The sequence below is a fragment of the Rana temporaria genome, chromosome 8, assembly GCF_905171775.1.
Source record: "Rana temporaria chromosome 8, aRanTem1.1, whole genome shotgun sequence".
NCBI lineage: Eukaryota > Metazoa > Chordata > Amphibia > Anura > Ranidae > Rana > Rana temporaria.
The window spans coordinates 7,757,330-7,776,517 of NC_053496.1; the positions used below are offsets into that span (position 1 = coordinate 7,757,330).

General features: G+C 44.8%; 1 protein-coding gene across 1 annotated transcript in view; it reads left to right on the top strand.

Annotated features, from left to right (window-relative positions):
* The window catches only part of ZMAT4 (zinc finger matrin-type 4), a 436,402-nt gene that overhangs the window by 336,126 nt on the left and 81,088 nt on the right, over positions 1–19,188 (top strand). The gene's annotated exons all lie outside the window — the stretch shown is intronic.

Consider the following 19,188-nt stretch of genomic DNA (forward strand, 5'->3'; position numbering starts at 1 on the left):
CGGACTGAGCGGGGGGGGGGAGGCTAAAAATGCCACTTGTCAAGTTGCTCTGCACCGCTGAAGACAGCCGTGACACCCGCCGGCCGCGGGTACACTGCAGCAGAGCGGTGCGAGTGTGCTGTGACTGAACGGACCGATGCCTTCACTTCCCTGTCAGGCAGATTAATCTCCGCCCGACAGGAGCTTCCTAGTCCCGCCCGGCGTGATGTCATTCACAGACCGGGAGGCGGGAAGAAAGAGCTGAGGAGAGTGCAGCTGTGAAGACCTGCGAGGAGCCAGTGAAGCCCTGTGCCAAAGTGCAAGTAAGTTTGAGAAGCTAAAAACTTAACCTAAGTCACTATCACAGTGGCTTAAAGGGGAGTTTCACCCTATAAAAAATTTCTAACACTGCATCCAGCCCAGTTGTGCATATAAAATTACACTGACCTTTTTTTTCCCGTAGATAGCGTTTAGCCGTGGAATTCACCGCGGCTTCCGGGTAGGAAATCCCGCGGGAGTGGGCGTTCCTATTGACATGCCAATTGACTGACATGCTAAACGACGGCGCACACAGCACGTCACGACTTCCCGAAAGAAGCTCGGGTCGGCTCTATTCGACGCCGGTGCACAGGTGCCGAATAGAGCCGAGCCGACCCGAGCTTCCTTCAGGAAGTTGTGACGCGCTGTGTGCGCCGTCGTTTAGCATGTCAATCAATTGGCATGTCAATAGGAACGCCCACTCCCGCGGGATTCCCTACCCGGAAGCCGCGGTGAATTCCACGGCTAAACGCTATCTACGGGAAAAAAAAGGTCAGTGTAATTTTATATGCACAACTGGGCTGGATGCAGTGTTAGAAATTTTTTATAGGGTGAAACTCCCCTTTAACTGTGTCAACATGCCTAAAGTGTTTAACTGTTTGGGGGGGGGGGGGTTACATTGGTATTTGTAATATGCAGCATGGAGGGGGTTATTGCATTACTATACATTAGTGACCACTGGCAGATAATTAACCCCTTTGTGCTGCATTTGTGGTACCGGTATCAGAGTTAATTAGCCCCTATGTGGTGCAGCATCAAAGGGTTCATAAACTCTGATACCGGTACCACTAATGCAGCACAAAGGGGTTAATTACCAATACATGCCATCCAGCATATGCCACCTACTGACAGGTCAGGTCAGTGTAGTCAGGTCAGGTCAGTGTATGCAATCATGTCAGTGTAGTCAGGTCAGGTCAGTGTAGTCAGGTCAGGTCAGTGTATGCAGGCCAGGTCATTGTATTCAGGTGAGGTCAGTGTAGTCAGGTCAGTGTATGTAGGTAGGTCAGTGTATGTAGGTAGGTCAGTGTATGTAGGTCAGGTCAGTGTAGTCAGGTCAGTGTAGTCAGGTCAGTGTAGTCAGGTCAGGTCAGTGTAGTCAGGTCAGTGTATGCAAGTCAGGTCAGGTCAGATCAGTGTATGCAGGTCAGGTCAGTGTATGCAGGTCAGCTCAGGTCAGTGTAGTCAGGTCAGGTCAGTGTGGTCAGGTCAGTGTAGTCAGGTCAGTGTGGTCAGTGTGGTCAGGTCAGTGTATGCAGGTCAGGTCAGGTCAGTGTATGCAGGACAGGTCAGTGTATGCAGGACAGGTCATGTCAGGTCAGTGTATGCAGGTCAGGTCAGTGTAGTCAGGTCAGGTCAGTGTATGCAGGTCAGTGTAGTCAGGTCAGTGTAGTCAGGTCAGGTCAGATCAGTGTAGTCAGGTCAGGTCAGTGTGGTCAGGTCAGCGTAGTCAGGTCAGCTCAGTCTAGTCAGGTCAGTGTATGCAGGACAGCTCAGGTCAGTGTAGTCAGGTCAGGTCAGTGTAGTCAGGTCAGTGTAGTCAGGTCAGGTCAGTGTAGTCAGGTCAGTGTATGCAAGTCAGGTCAGGTCAGATCAGTGTATGCAGGTCAGCTCAGGTCAGTGTAGTCAGGTCAGGTCAGTGTGGTCAGGTCAGTGTAGTCAGGTCAGGTCAGTGTGGTCAGGTCAGTGTATGCAGGTCAGGTCAGTGTATGCAGGACAGGTCAGTGTATGCAGGTCAGGTCAGTGTATGCAGGACAGGTCAGTGTATGCAGGTCAGGTCAGGTCAGTGTAGTCAGGTCAGGTCAGTGTAGTCAGGTCAGGTCAGTGTATGCAGGTCAGGTCAGTGTATGCAGGTCAGGTCAGTGCATGCAGGTCAGGTCAGTGTAGTCAGGTCAGGTCAGTGTATGCAGGTCAGTGTAGTCAGGTCAGTGTAGTCAGGTCAGGTCAGATCAGTGTAGTCAGGTCAGGTCAGTGTGGTCAGGTCAGCGTAGTCAGGTCAGCTCAGTCTAGTCAGGTCAGTGTATGCAGGACAGCTCAGGTCAGGTCAGTGTAGTCAAGTCAGTGTATGCAGGGCAGGTCATGTTAGTGTATGCAGGTGTACTAACACACACACTCACGTAGGTCACCCTGCGCCACTCCATCGACCGTCCCCGCAAGTTTAGTTTACAAAATGCATGCAATGACAGTTGATAAGGATTAACCGTTTCCAACCGCCGCACGACGATGTACGGCGACAGAATGGCACGGCTGCGCACATGGGCGTCCAGGTATGTCCCCATTAAGATGCAGAGCCATTGGTCGCGAGCGCGGCGGCATGTTCATAGCTGTGCTGCAAAGTGTCCCTGGAATTTTTTTTCAAATGTTGGCAACTATGCAGTGGGCAGTATGTACAGGAGAGGAGTGTGGATGGTATTATGGTGGGCAGTATGTAAAGGAAAGGAGTGTAGCAGGTATGAAAGTGGGCGGTGTGTGAAGGGTATGATAGTGGGCAGTATTTACAGGAGAGGAGTGTGGAGGGTATTATGGTGGGCAGTATGTATAGGAGAGGAGTGTGGAGTGTATGACAGTGGGCAGTATGTACAGGAGAGGCGTGTGGAGGGTATTATGGTGGGCAGCATGTATAGGAGAGGAGTGTGGAGTGTATGACAGTGGGCAGTATGTACAGGAGAGGAGTGTGGAGGGTATTATGGTGGGCAGTATGTAAAGGAAAGGAGTGTAGCGGGTATGACAGTGGGCGGTATGTACAGGAGAGGAGTGTGGAGGGTATTATGGTGGGCAGTATGTATAGGAGAGGAGTGTGGAGTGTATGACAGTGGGCAGTATGTACAGGAGAGGCGTGTGGAGGGTATTATGGTGGGCAGCATGTATAGGAGAGGAGTGTGGAGTGTATGACAGTGGGCAGTATGTACAGGAGAGGAGTGTGGAGGGTATGACAGTGGGGCAGCATAGTTACAATTTGCTCCAGCAGGGGAAAAAATGTCTCCCTGATCCCCAAAGAGGCAATCGAATTTTCCCTGGATCAACTTTACCTATAAATATTATTGTCCAGTTATATTATTATTTTTTTTGCATATTTACTCAACACATCCCAATCTTTTAGATTTTACCAACACAATTAGGAATGATATTGTTGGCTTGTATTAAAATACATTTACATTTTTTTTTTCCTTTAAATGTGCGTTTAATCAATAAATGCGCAAATATCCTGCAACAAAAAAATGGCAACGATCTCCATCTTATTCTCCAGGGTAGCCGCGTTCAGAAAATGTATACTTTTCATGGGGGGGGGGGGGGGGGGGGGGTTTACAGTCCTTACTAGCAAACAATGCAAATTTTAACATGTGTGCTAAAATGTAAACAATTAAAAAAAAAAGAAGAAGAAATTAATTAAAATAAATACATAATAATAATAATAATAATAATATATATAAATAGTTATATAATATTTAAAAACATATAAAAACAAATATTTAAAAACATATAAATAACTTAAAATAAAAAAAGTAAATAAAAATGGTTAAACATGTTAAAAAAAAGGCAAATTGGGTCTGGCAGTGAAAGGGATAAAGACTATTTATACCTGTGGGCTTCTAGGTATGACCTTTCCTTTCTGAGCCGTCTTAGAGGTGATACAGTTTAAAAATCCAGAACAACAAAAACGGCCCACGTTATAGAAAACGGCAACATATTAACATTTCCAGAAATATAAGCAGATCACATAATTATAAAAAAAAACAAAGAGTTCCAACACGGGGCTAATGCTGTTATTAGTGAGACCCGAAACACAAGTAATATTTATTGCTTACTATAGTGATTATCATGTTGTATATGATTGTTGGTCCTTGCTGCAAATGTCATGTCTTCATATAAAATATATCCATATGTATACTGTATATGTGTGTAAATACAGGAGCTGGTAAAAAGGCCATCCCTAGTAATAAGGAGAGAATGACATCTGATTACTGCTTGCCTAGTAAATGACGAGGAGTCCAGACAGATGTATTTATAATGTTACGGTTGATCCCGGAGGATATAATCCTCTCTGCACAGATGTTTCCACTGACACAGATACCCTCACAAGGCCGTCTTTTAAGAAATCAGAATTTTTTACTACGATGGCATTGCTGAGGATTTTCATCTTAGGGGGTGGAAATGTAAAATATATATATATATATATATATATATATATATATATATATATATATATATATAAAAAGTGTATAGAGAAACTTTCCAAGATTTTCTGCAATATGAGTTTATAGTTGCTGAATTATGCCGGAATTCTGCACAGTCATTTCTAAAGACGGCAAAAAGACGAACGTCTGACAATATACGAACAACTGCAATCTACAGCCCTGGAAGCTGCGATCAGACATATGTTTATCTCGGCGCTAGCTGGAAGTTTTTCAGCAATTCTACACTGAACAGCATGGTGACAATCAGCAGTATAGCATGGGTTTCCATCTTCCGGGGCAAGTATTGTGCACCTTAAAGGGGTTGAAAAGGTAAAAAAAAATTCCCCTAAATAGCTTCCTTTCCCTTAGTGCAGTCCTCCTTCACTTACCTCATCCTTCCATTTTGCTTTTAAATGTCCTTATTTCTTCTGAGAAATCCTCACTTCCTGTTCTTCTGTCTGTAACTCCACACAGTACAGTTGTGGCCAAAAGTTTTGAGAATGATACAAAGTTTGCTGCTAAACTGCTTTTAGATCTTTGTTTCGGTTGTTTCTGTGATGTAGTGAAATATAATTACATGCACTTCATACGTTTCAAAGGCTTTTATCGACAATTACATGACATTTATGCAAAGAGTCAGTATTTGCAGTGTTGGCCCTTCTTTTTCAGGACCTCTGCAATTCGACTGGGCATGCTCTCAATCAACTTCTGGGCCAATTCCTGACTGATAGCAACCCATTCTTTCATAATCACTTCTTGGAGTTTGTCAGAATTAGTGGGTTTTTGTTTGTCCACCCGCCTCTTTGGGATTGACCACAAGTTCTCAATGGGATTAAGATCTGGGGAGTTTCCAGGCCATGGACCCAAAATGTCAACGTTTTGGCCCCCGAGCCACTTAGTTATCACTTTTGCCTTATGGCACGGTGCTCCATCGTGCTGAAAAATGCATTGTTCTTCACCAAACTGTTGTTGGATTGTTGGAAGAAGTTGCTGTTGGAGGGTGTTTTGGTACCATTCTTTATTCATGGCTGTGTTTTTGGGCAAAATTGTGAGTGAAGCAACCCCACACATGAATGGTCTCAGGAGGCTTTACTGTTGGCATGACACAGGACTGATGGTAGCGCTCACCTTTTCTTCTCCGGACAAGCCTTTTTCCTGATGCCCCAAACAATCGGAAAGAGGCTTCGTCGGAGAATATGACTTTGCCCCCCCAGTCCTCCGCAGTCCATTCACCATATTTTCTGCAGAAGATCAATCTGTCCCTGATGTTTTTTTTGGAGAGAAGTGGCTTCTTTGCTGCCCTTCTTGACACCAGGCCATCTTCCAAAAGTCTTCGCCTCACTGTGCGTGCCGATCATGCGCTCACACCTGTCTGCTGCCATTCCTGAGCAAGCTCTGCACCGGTGGCACTCCGATCCCACAGCTGAATCCTCTTTAGGAGACAGTCCTAGAGATTGCTGGACTTTCTTGGGCACCCTGAAGCCTTCTTCACAAATGCAGTGGAATTTTTTTTTATGGGATTAAGTTCATTTTCATGGCAAAGAGGAACTTTGCAATTAATTGCAATTCGTTTGATCACTCTTCATAACATTCTGGAGTATATGCAATTTCCCATCTCAAAAACTGAGGCAGCAGACTTTGTGAAAATTAGTATTTGTGTCATTGTCAAAACTTTTGGCCACGGCTGTAATGCATAGCGTTCTCCCTGGTGTGGAGTGTCGTGCTCGCCCCCTCCCTTGGACTACAGGGGAGTCAGGATGCCCACTAACACACAGCTCCTTTCTCTATCTGCAACGTTGAGAGCGTCCTGACTCTCTTGTAGTCCAAGGGAGGGGGCGAGCACGACACTCCACACCAGGGAGAAAGCCTTGCATTACTGTGTGGAGTTACAGGAAGAGAGGATTTCTCAAAGAAATAAGGACATTTAAAAGCAAAATGGAAGGATGAGGTAAGTGAAGGAGGACTGCACTAAGGTAAAGGAAGCTATTTAGGGGGAAAAATTGTACCTTTACAACCCCTTTAACCTTTAGTACTTACTAAAGTCCTTCCATCAGAATATATATACATCTCTCGATTAGCCACAAATTTATGACCACCCACCTAATACTGAGTAAGTCCCCCCGTCAAAACAGCCCTGATGCTTCAAGCTGTGGACTCCACTAGACCTCTGAAGGTCAGCTGTGGTATCTGGCACCAATCTGTCAGTAGCAGATCCTTTAAAGAGGAAGTAAACCCCAGCCGATATTACAAAATATCATAGATTAAAATCGCCCTAAAAAACTTTTTTTAGCATATTTCTAATCTCTTCATTTCTGGGTATTGGCCGCGCCATTGCTTGTACTATTTTCTGAATCTGTTATGGACGTCACTTCCGCCTTTTCTCGGTTTCCCTTTTGAAATCTTGCGCATGCGCCGTAACAATCTGTCTATGCTGCTCTGATTTACTCCCCTGTGTGACATCTTTTTCGGTCACAAGGGGGAGTATCTTCATGAAACTTCTCCTCTGTGCCGTTCTGAGGGGAAGCTTGTGCATACAAATGTCCCAGCATAGACTATAATAGAAACGGCACACTTTATGTGCCTTTAACGAGACTACCTACTGCGCAATCGCGCATTAACGTCATTTTGGATTAAAGGACGATTTCCAGGGAAACTAAAGCAGTAAGTACACTTTCACATGCAGCGATCAGCTGCCTGTGTTATCCATATTAGTAAAAGATAAAGTGGTTGTAAACCCTCCGAGACACCTATAAGTCATGTCCTGTAAGTCGCGAGGTGGGGCTTCCATGGATCAGACTTGTTTTTCCTTCACATCCCACAATTGCTCGATTGGATTGAGATCTGGAGAATTTGGAAGACGAGTCAACACTTGGAACTAGTTTTTGTGTTCCTCAAACCATTCTTGAACTATTTTTGCAGTGCGCATTATCCCGTTGAAAGAGGCCACAGCCATCAGGGTATACCGATTCCATTAAGGGGTGGACAACAATGTTTAGGTAGGTGGTATGTGTCAAGCAAGATCCACATGAATGGCAGTGGCCAGGGTTTCCCAGCAGAACATTGCCCAAAGCATCACACTACCGCCGGCAGCTTGTCTTACCATACTGCATCATGGTGCCATCTCTTCCCCAGGTAAGTGACAAGCACACACCCCCGGCCACCTATACAAAGCCTTGAGAGAGGAAGGTAGTCTGATTGGACACCGAACACTTGAGAGACTTTGACGGCCATCTTGGGTGAGGGAACCTTTGAAATGAGGGAACCTTTGAAATAAGGGACCCCTCCCCCCGAACTTTGGCTTGTTTACTGACTACACTTTGAAGAAGAAAACAGGTAATACGGCCACCCAGGTGTACTTCAGGTAATGCAGGAAGAGCTTCAATGACTCACAGATCCGTGAGAGACCAATGAGACACAGGGAAACAGATGTGGTACTGGTCTTTATTCAGTACCACAGTGGCTTATAGGCAGAAGGAAGAATGGAGGGGCTGTGTTTTAATGCATAAGTTTCTAAAAGTTATACAAACTCAGTACTTTTCTTATCATGATTTAAACTGCTAACTTTAGTTAACAAGAACTAGCTGATGATTTTGCTTACACAACAGGCTGCTCCATGAATCAGCTTAACCACAATGACTCTCAGGATGTGTTTCTATGCAAACTGTTAGTTAAGCTGTCATTTATTATGTCAAAATACATGGAGTAATAATGGAGTCAGTTATTTATACATTGTAACGGAATGACCCGTGACACCCAGAGACTTTTGAAGGATGGGGGGTACTCCTGTGCCAGCGTCACTAATGATTTCAGGGTCTAGGGTCTGAGAAATATTAATTATAAATTACATGAGATGGGACATTACTGATAATTCATGTATTGCAGGAGATCTGGACATATTACAGGTGATTTCATTCTGACCCCCAACCGGTCAATAAGAGTGTCTCCTTCAATGCTAATACTGTTTTGTGTGAAAAGTCTATTGATGATAGAGGTGTTGTGAGTTAGCACTCTACAGGTCAGATGTCTCCTTTCAGGGGTAGGGAATTAGCATGTCAATTATGTTTGGTAAAGGAATGTGTATTATGCAGGTGAATCACTTATTGTCGGAGACAGAACGTCTGGGGGATAATTAACTCCTCTGAATGTCATTATCTAAAAGAATGTGATTGAAGCCCCATTGTGTGATGTGTGGCTGGAGAGTTTCTTTGTCCCTGTGCTTAACTGTAACATGCTTGTACTGTATATAAGAATGCTAAGATACCATTAATGGTTCATTCATTTGACTCAGAACACAGAGCGTATGTCTCGTCTCTCTGAGGGAATTCTTATGGATCGTGTCTGCTGGATTGTGGAGTTTTGGAAGCTGTCGTAGGGGCGATGGAATGGGGATATCGTAAACGGTGGTGATGTTACATACATTCTATTACACACTTCTGCTTGATCCTGACCTACTATATCTACTACTGGATCCCGGCTTGATCACCTCCTGGTGAGGTGATCCTGAGGATCAAAAACTGGTACTAACATGCAGCAAAACCCATCTCCACCATCAGGAGCTCTAGTGAATACCGGTTAGTGCTTAGACCCCGCTCCTCGCATGAGCCCATGTCACCCTCCAGGCCTACTTGTATACTTATCCTGTTGGTCGATGGCAGCCTCTCTACTGCAATAGCTACCGGTCTTCGAGTTTGACCCCTGACCATGACACCAACTTGTGCCGACTTCGTGTCAGGTTACCATGGCCTTAGGTTCACAGGCATATATCTGCGTATTCCTTCTCGGAGTATTCCTCCCTTCATTCCCCCCGAGTCTGCGGTTTAATTAAAATGTATATTATATGTGCCAGGGAAGACAAATACACTGAAGTAATATTCAGTTCTCTTCCACATCCCAAGACATGACTTTTCCTCTTCTATCGTCAGCCCGACTGGATACTTATAATTAATGTCTCCACCGGGGAGGCCTGGGTTAGGTTTTAATTATTGAAACCTTTATCCCTACCAGCTGTTATATAAAAAGATTATTTTATTAGGAAGCTCTCTTTACCACGGGCTTCTTAAATTGCGGGGAATTGCTTCATTATTGTCTACTCCTCTGGATTAAGAGCTGGATGAAAGACTTCAGTGCAGCAAGAAATAAGGGATTTTGCTTTGCTAAAGGATCATGTTCACGTAGGTCAAGAACATATGTGTTTAATCACATTTCCCAAAGGACTCAAACTTAGGTCGTCCTGATGAATGGATTGCTGGGGAGTCGTACTCTGTCAGAAGGCAATACTCCATCTGATGGGTTTACAGAAAAGAGATACAACCTGCATTGAGAATGATGGCAAATTATGGAAACTCAGAATTCATATTTTGGTTATCTCACCGATTTTATATTTCTTTTTTGGATCATGGAGGTCTGTAATCAAATAGAGTACCAATTACCGGCACCAAAGGAAACAAGAAGAAACAGGAGGATAATCAAACCAGACTCATTGGGTTTTGAACTGGGGTAGGAAAGCCTTGGTACTGTACTCTTCTCTGTCCCTTAACACCATTCTATGACCCCCCATAGCAGTGTTCTGTGACTCATCCCCCCACTGTAGTGTTCTCTGCCCCCCACAGTAGCGTCCTTTGCTCCCCACACATAGTAATGTCCTGTGCCCCCCCAAAGCAGTGTCGTCTGCCCCTCTTCACATGACTCCTTCCCGAAAGTAGTGTTCTGCCTCCCTTCACATCACCCCCCAGGTGATGTGAAGGATTTTTTTTTTACCTTACCTTGGTGACGTCACCATGCTACATCGGCGCTGCGTTCCATCCTGCACTCCACAGTCTTTCTGACACCCTGCGACCCAGATGAAAGTGGCCGGTGCTCCTTCCCATTTGTGCACCTAAAACCTTGCCCGTTGTGGATTTCCCAGCGATACTGAGCAGATGCCCACCAGATTGATGTTATGGCTACCTACATGTGAGTAGCCCCTTTATAGCTTTTAATAAATTATTTTGTCTATTATACTTAGAGGTGCACTCCCTTTCTTGTTTTTGTATGTTCTTCAAGGCATAGCCTGGAGAAGGCAGCATTGGCATTACTTACCTGTAAATGACAAGAATTGATATCGGAGTGATCTACGCTACGGTTCCACTGGCCCTTATGAAGTCAGAGGTTAGGCTCGAAGACCAATAGCTATAGCAGTAGAGTGGCTCACACCGACCAGCAGGATAAGTATACAAGTAGGTCACCCTGGTGGATGACAAGGGTTCAGCCAAGGTGCGGGGTCTAAGCATTAACCAGAGCTCCGGATGGAGTGGAGCAAGCTGGGGTCCAGTAGCAGATACAGCAGGCAGGGATCAAACAGAAGCGTACTCAGTAAACAAACCAGAGGTTGGTAACATGTGGTTGCAGGTTGGGATCAAGCAGAAGGGTAGTCAAGGATCCAGCCAAAGGTCGGTAATGAACAGTAGCAAAGGACCAGATGGCAGCAGGAGTGACGAGCGAGATATTGGCTGGACAGAGCACAATAATCTTGCAAACAGCGCAAAGGCATGGCTTAAATCAGGAAGTGGAGGAGGAGCAAAGAGTTCAAGGTTCACAAGAGAGAAGGCAAGGTTGTCAAAGCAATCAGGCAGGGAGCTGTCCAGCATCTTGGGTAGCTCAGCGAGAAGCATTAATGCCAGACACAGCAGAGGTCTTGGGTTCCGGTCCAGGCCCTGACAGTAGCGCTATGGTGTCATTTGGAAGTTTATATGGGTTTGGAACTCAATGGGGTCAGTTTTGCGGGTTGGAATAGGGCACTGGAGGTCAAGCTGGCTCGGGTTGCTGTCAGGGTGTCCCCGCTTGTCAGGTGGAGCCTCAAGCTAGGGAACCATGGTGTGCTACATGGATCTCCTGGCCGGGCCTCACTGAGCTAAAGAGCAGACATGCACTGTTACACTGCATGAGTTCTACACTATGATCTTGATATGACCACAATACCATTACAGAGCAGGTATTTTTATTCTATCTATTTATGTTGCATGAAAAACTGAGTAATGCTTTGCAGAGTACATAGATCTTCCCAATCATTCCTTGTCCCCAAAGGGATCTACAATGTAAGATCTGAACCACAGTCATACAGATACAAACACACCAGGGCAAATGTGGGCGGGCGACTAATTATCCTATCAGTCCAGGTTTGGGGTTGTATGACAGAACTGGGGCACCCACAGGAAATCTGCACACATATAGTGTCCCCAGTGAATAGCAAGAATACATGTGTCGCCTGCAATACTTGAATCTTCTTCAATCTTGGAGCTTTACTGAAGATGTCACTATGACGATATGCAATGTTTCAGGGCCACGGTGATCCCTCTTTATCAAGGCAACAGTTACAGCCTCTGGAGTGCAGTTGGAACACAATGGGGGGTCATTCAATAAAGAATTTATAACACTTTTCTGGTGTGACGGCCAGGGCTCAAGTCCTGCGGGAACGCGTGGGAACAGAGTTCCTGCACTTTTTTCACAGCAGGAACTCTGTTCCCTTTGCAGGACTAGAGCAGCCGAGCCGCTCGAGCCAATCCTTCACTAAGCGGCGATACCGAACTCGAGTCACTGTCAGGGGCAGGCGAACCTTAGTAATTCTTTCTGTTACTGGCCGCTTCCTGTATATGGATTCATCGGGTAGTGTGCGTCACTTCCTCGATGCCGCAATGTCTCCTGGGAGCTTTGTCATTGTTCCCAGGAGACATTGCGGAGGTCTGCTGCGAGTTATCGTGGGATTTAGAAAGAACTTGCTTCTTTCTAAATCCCGTGATAACTCACAGCAGACCTCCGCAATGTCTCCTGGGAACAATGACAAAGCTCCCAGGAGACATTGCGGCATCGAGGAAGTGAAGGAATACCCACACACTACCCGATGAATCCATATACAGGAAGCGGCCAGTAACAAAGGATTAATAGGGTACAGTGGATCTAAAAAAAAAAAAAAAAACATGCGGTTTAGTAATTATGCATATGAGCGTATAATTAATTTTATTTTTTTGGTGGGGGAGTGGATCTTGGGTGTGAGTTCCCACACTTTTCTTCCTCAGGACTTGACCCCTGGTGACGGCCATATTAGGAAGGCCAAAATCTGTTTGGTTTATCATTTCATATGTGTGCAACAAATTCACGTAGTGCTTACATTCTTCCGCCATGGCTGAGAAAAATTGTTTAAATAGTTTAGCTCTTTGGACGTATGTAGTACACCCAGAGCGTGAAGGTTTAAGCCACAAGCTCATGGCTGCAGTAGTAGTCATAAGACAAAGCTACGCTGCTCCTCTAGCGAAACGCGTTGATGTCACCACAGTCATGTGATGCCACTCACAGTATGCCCCACTCCAACAGGGACTAAAAACAGAAGGCGATTCATATCATTACCTGACCTAAACGGCGGTTTGCTGTGGATCACCTCGTGGACCACTCTGCCTCATCAAAGAGCTGTTTGACCTAAAGTGCGACTGACAGGACCCGGCCAGTACCGATACAGCGGAAGTCATCAGAACATCCAAATCCATCAGGATGTAGTAACGTATGGATGTACATCTTCACATGTTACTTTCTGGAACAGCTGATGTGAACTGCTTCTTTTAGGAGGCTGACCAACATGGGCGTCCGTCCTTTTTTTATGGGGGGGGGGGGCATCATTTTTAGGTCACCCATGCTCCACCCCTTCTTACAATGTCATGACGGGGAGGGGCTTGGCTGTGACTCACAAGAATTTATTTTTAAAAGGGGAAATGGCAGACTTTATTCCAGGCGTGTGCTATGTACAGGGTCCAGATTCCAATTCCAGGCGTGTGCTATGTACAGGGTGCAGATTCCAATTCCAGGTGTGTGCCATGTACAGGGTGCAGATTCCAATTCCAGGCGTGTGCCATGTACAGGGTGCAGATTCCAATTCCAGACGTGTGCCATGTACAGGGTGCAGATTCCAATTCCAGGCGTGTGCTATGTACAGGGTGCAGATTCCAATTCCAGGTGTGTGCTAGGTACAGGGTTCAGATTCCAATTCCAGGCGTGTGCCATGTACAGGGTGCAGATTCCAATTCGAGGCGTGTGCTATGTACAGGGTGCAGATTCCAATTCCAGGCGTGTGCTATGTACAGGGTTCAGATTCCAATTCCAGGTGTGTGCTATGTACAGGGGTTTCGATTCCAATTCCAGACGTGTGCCATGTACAGGGTGCAGATTCCAATTCCAGGCGTGTGCTATGTACAGGGTGCAGATTCCAATTCCAGGTGTGTGCCATGTACAGGGTCCAGATTCCAATTCCAGGCGTGTGCTATGTACAGGGTCCAGATTCCAATTCCAGGCGTGTGCCATGTACAGGGTGCAGATTCCAATTCCAGGCGTGTGCTATGTACAGGGGTTTCGATTCCAATTCCAGGCGTGTGCTATGTACAGGGTGCAGATTCCAATTCCAGGTGTGTGCCATGTACAGGGTGCAGATTCCAATTCCAGGCGTGTGCCATGTACAGGGTGCAGATTCCAATTCCAGACGTGTGCCATGTACAGGGTGCAGATTCCAATTCCAGGCGTGTGCTGTGTACAGGGTGCAGATTCCTATTCCAGGTGTGTGCTATGTACAGGTTTCAGATTCCAATTCCAGGTGTGTGCTATGTACAGGTTTCAGATTCCAATTCCAGGTGTGTGCTATGTACAGGGTGCAGATTCCTATTCCAGGTGTGTGCTATGTACAGGGTGCAGATTCCAATTCCAGGTCTGTACTATGTACAGGGTGCAGATTCCTATTCCAGGTGTGTGCTATGTACAGGGTGCAGATTCCAATTCCAGGTGTGTGCTATGTACAGGGTGCAGATTCCAATTCCAGGTGTGTGCTATGTACAGGGTGCAGATTCCAATTCCAGGCGTGTGCTATGTACAGGGTGCAGATTCCAATTCCAGGCGTGTGCTATGTACAGGGTGCAGATTCCAGGCATGTGCTGCCCATCCAATCGATACTTGTCACATAACCTGTATGTGAATGGTATTTGGCATCCGGACTTTTTGTTTTTGTGTAATGGTTGTTTTTTCTGTCTACTTCCGCTTTTTCACCTTGCAGTGTTTTAATTCTTTGATGAGTTGCAATGATATTGCTTTTCACCCTGTGTATCTTTTTAGCCGGTACTTTTTGAACTCAATAAATGTTGTATTATTATGAACTGGAGAGAGTCCAGAGAAGGGCAGCAAAACTAATAAAGGATCTGGAGGATATTAGTTATGGGGAAAGGTTGGAGCTCTGAACTTATTCTCTCTGGAGAAGAGACGCTTGAGAGGGGATACGGTTTCAATTTACAAATTCCGTACTGGTGACCCCACAATAGGGAGAAAACTTTTTCAAGGAAGGGAGTTTTAACAAGACACAGGGCCACTCACTAAAATTAGAAGAAAAGAGGTTTAACCTTAAAGTGGATGTAAACCCAAAAAATTTTTTTTTTTTATGTAACAATGTAATAAAAAAATAATAATAATAAAAATGCCGTAAAACTATCCCCTATATTGTAGACCAGGGGTCTCAAACTCAAATTACCTGAGGGCCACAAGACAAGTTTTCATATGCCATGGGGGGGGCCGCATGCAAACTTTCAAACTTCAAAAACAACAGTACTGGTGTCAGCGAACACATTATTAACCCCCAGCACTGGTGTCAGCGAGCGCATTATTACCACCAGCACTGGTGTCAGCGAGCGCATTATTACCACCAGCACTGGTGTCAGCGAGCGCATTATTACCACCAGCACTGGTGTAAGTCAGGGTTTGACAAATTTGCTTGGAATCTAGGAGCCAGCTAAAAAAGTTAGGAGCCAGAAAACGCACCCCGTCCCGACGAGCTTGCGCGCAGAAGCGAACACATACGTGAGCAGCGCCTGCATATGTAAACGGTGTTCAAACCACACATGTGAGGTATCGCCGCGATTGGTAGAGTGAGAGCAATAATTCTAGCTCCTCTGTAACTTAAAACATGCAACCTGTAGATTTTTTTAAACGTCGCCTATGAAGATTTTAAAGGGTAAAAAAGTTTGTCGGCATTCCACAAGCGGACACAATTTTGAAGCGTGACATGTTGGGTATGAATTTACTCGGCGTAACATTATCTTTCATAATATTAAAAAAAATGAGGATAACTTTACTGTTGTCTTATTTTTTAATTAAAAAAAGTGTAATTTTTTCCCAAAAAAAGTGCGCTTGTAAGACCGCTGCGCAAATACGGCATGACAGAAAGTATTGCAACGATCGCTATTTTATTCTCTAGGGTGTTAGGATAAAAAATATATATAATGTTTGGGGGTTCTAATTAGAGGGAAGAATATGGCAGTGAAAATAGTGTAAAATGACATTAGAATTGCTGTTTAACTTGTAATGCTTAACTTGTAATACCAACGGCCACCACCAGATGGCGCCAGCTCACATCTGGTGGTAATAACTTGTAATACCAACGGCTCACCACCAGATGGCGCCAGCTCAAAAAAAAACATTTATAACTGGTCCGCGGGCCGGTACTTTGAGACCACTGTTATAGACACTATAACTTTTGCGCAAACAAATCAATATACGCCTATTGCAATTTCTTTTACCAAAAATATGTAGAAAAATAAGTTTCGGCCTAAACTGAGAAAAAATGGCTTTAAAAAAAAAAAAAAAATTATTATAGCAAAAAAGTACAAAATATTGCTTTTTTTTTTTTCAAAATTGTTGCTCTAATTTTGTTTATAGCGCAAAAAATTAAAACCGCAGAGGTGATCAAATACCACCAAAAGAAAGCTTATTTCTCTTGATGTATTTATGTGTAAAAAAAAAAAAAGATATAATTTGAATAGTATATGAGATATTAGCCGACTTTGAAACTGTAATGCAATATTTATATACCCTGTTTGTTTGTTTTTTAAAAAGAGGGAAAGAAAAACGAAAATAAAGAATAAAAACAAAAAATCAAAAAGAAAGTTCTATTTGTGGGGGAAAAAAAAAGGACGTCAATTTTGTTTGGAAGCTGCGTCGCACGACCGCGAAATTGACAGTTAAAGCGACGCAGTGCCGAATCGTAAAAAGTGGCCCCGTCATTTGGCAGCCAAATGGACCGGGGCTTAAGTGGTTAAAAAAAAAAAAAAAGTTGTAAAAACGCTTTAACGTCAAACGCTCAAAAACGTGGCTCACCAGTGTTTAAAGTTTTTGATCCATTGAAAAAAAATAAATTGAAAAACACTAAAAACCGCTATTGCAAAAAACGTTAAAATTGAAAAACTCACTGGAAAGCTATTGGCGTCGTCCCCCCCCCCCCCCCCTCCGCATGGTTCCTGGGCTCTCTTGCTCTTCCTGGGATCCCAGGACTACAGTACTCTCAGGATAGTGAGCAGGAAGAGCCCAATCTTCTTTTGCAGTGAATGAAGCCGGAAGCGCTCAGCCCTGATGCTGATGCTGAGAAGGGCAAGGAAGGCAATGGGGTTCTAATAGACCTCTGTCGTCTCTGTAAAGAGGACCTTACAAATTCTGGATGGACCACTCTGCACACTGCTACACCCTTCCCAGCAAACTATGCAATGAAAAACAGGGATATTTAGTTCACATTAGTTGTTTAAGCTGATCAACTGCGTCAAGGTAATCCCTCTTCTGGCCAGTCCTAAGCTGCCATGCCACTGCAAATGCCAAGGTAGACACCATGCCAACATGGGGCATAAAGACCCAAGGTGGGGCAGAGCTGCTAGGTTCAGATCTGGTCACTGACCTGCGTTGCAACAAAGAAAAAGATATTGGATATGAGCACAGGTATATCTTTTCTTTGTTGTTAAGAGGACCTGTCACCTGAAGCTGCCCACTCCACTACCATTCGTTACTGACCTTTGGCTTGCTCCTCGACAACGCTTCAGCTTGATCACAACCTGCAACCACTTGTTACCAGGGCAGGACTTAGGGTGGTGGGGCTTGGGTCACTTTCGGGCCCTACCTTCTATACATTACTTTAAATAGAACAAAATGATACATACACAAGCTATGCCTAGGGGTAGGCCTAGGGAAGCAAAATGGCATAAAATTAATGGACCGGATTCAGATACAATGGTGTATCTTCTCGGCGGGCGTAACGTATCTCAGATACATTACGCCGCCGTAAATTAGGGCGCAAGTTCCGTATTCAGAAAGAACTTGCGCCGTAAGTTACGGCAGCGTAACGTATGTGGTCCGGCGTAAGCCCGCCTAATTCAAATGTGGATGATGTGGGCGTGTTTTATGTAAATTAATGGTGACCCCACGTATTTGGCATGCGCCATTCGTGAAAGAATCCCAGTGCGCATGCTTGAAATTACGCTGCAAATCGTCAATGCTTTAGACGTAAACGTAACTTACGTACAGCCCTATTCGTGAACGACTTACGCAATCGACGTAACATTTTCAAAATTCTACGCGGGAACGACGTCCATACTTAACATAGGAGACCCCTCATATAGCAGGGGTAACTTTACGCCGGAAAAAGCCTAACGTAAACGACGTAAAAAAATCCGCGGGGCGGACGTACGTTTCTGAATCGCCATATCTACCTAATTTGCATATTCCTTGCGTAAATATACGGATGCGCCACCTAGCGGCCAGCGTAAATATGCAGCCTAAGATACGACGGTGTAAGACACTTACGCCGGTCAGATCTTAGGGAAATCTATGCGTAACTGATTCTATGAATCAGTCGCATAGATACGACCCCGCAACTCAGAGTTACGACGGCGTATCCGGAGATACGCCGTCGTAACTCCTTTGTGAATCCGGGCCAATGTGTGTATGGGGGATAAATAACCCTACATCGTCACAAAGAGCCTGGTAAGGAAAGAGCTTCTGCTGTACCTGTCAGATGGAGAGGGATCATATAATTCCGTCATACAAGCCGTTACGTCTGTCTATCGGTAGTCGCCGCAGCTATAAGGGGTGTCGTTTGGAATGCCCGCACATGCGCGGAAGAATGACCGGGCGTAATGACGTCATCTTAAACCGTGTCGCATAATGATGACGCATTGTCATCAATAGTAAACATAGCGTTGTCCCGAAGGACATGATGTATACTGCGCATGGGCACAAAAAAGCACCGACACAAGTCAGAGTGCAATGTATTCCAAGGGCAAATCCAGCAATTGGAGCCCAAGTAACATGCCACATCCAGCAAAAGGACAGACACCGGGAATTGTTAGGTTGCTGGTTCAACTAGACCCGGGTTTTAAGGACAATCTGAATGTATGAAAGGTCCCCAATGCATTGGTAGTCAGAAACATCCACACGCACATATGGTATGTCCAAAACTAGACTTTATTTTTCATGCGTACTTGTTCATTATCAAACTATACAAGCAGGGAACGCCCTTGTCCCAGCCAATCATATGTAAGTAATTAGGTTATACAAGTAATATATAGCAATCTTCTTTGTGCCCTGCAGATATCTAATTTCTACTGCAGCTTATCTAATGTTTATGTTCTTTGACTAGGACATAATAACATAATAATATTGCCAAAGTTCCTGGCTTCTCCTAGGAGCTCAAGGATACAACACACTTTAAATTAAAAATTAAATGACTGGCATATTATTGAAAATAATTCAACATAAATGAGCGGGGCCCCCTATTGGGCAGGGCTCATGGGCTTGAGCCCAGTCAAGCCCAATGGTAAGTCCGGCCCAGCTTGTTATCGACTACACTTCTGCTTGATCCCTACCTGCTATAACTGCTACTGGACCATGGCCTGCTCAC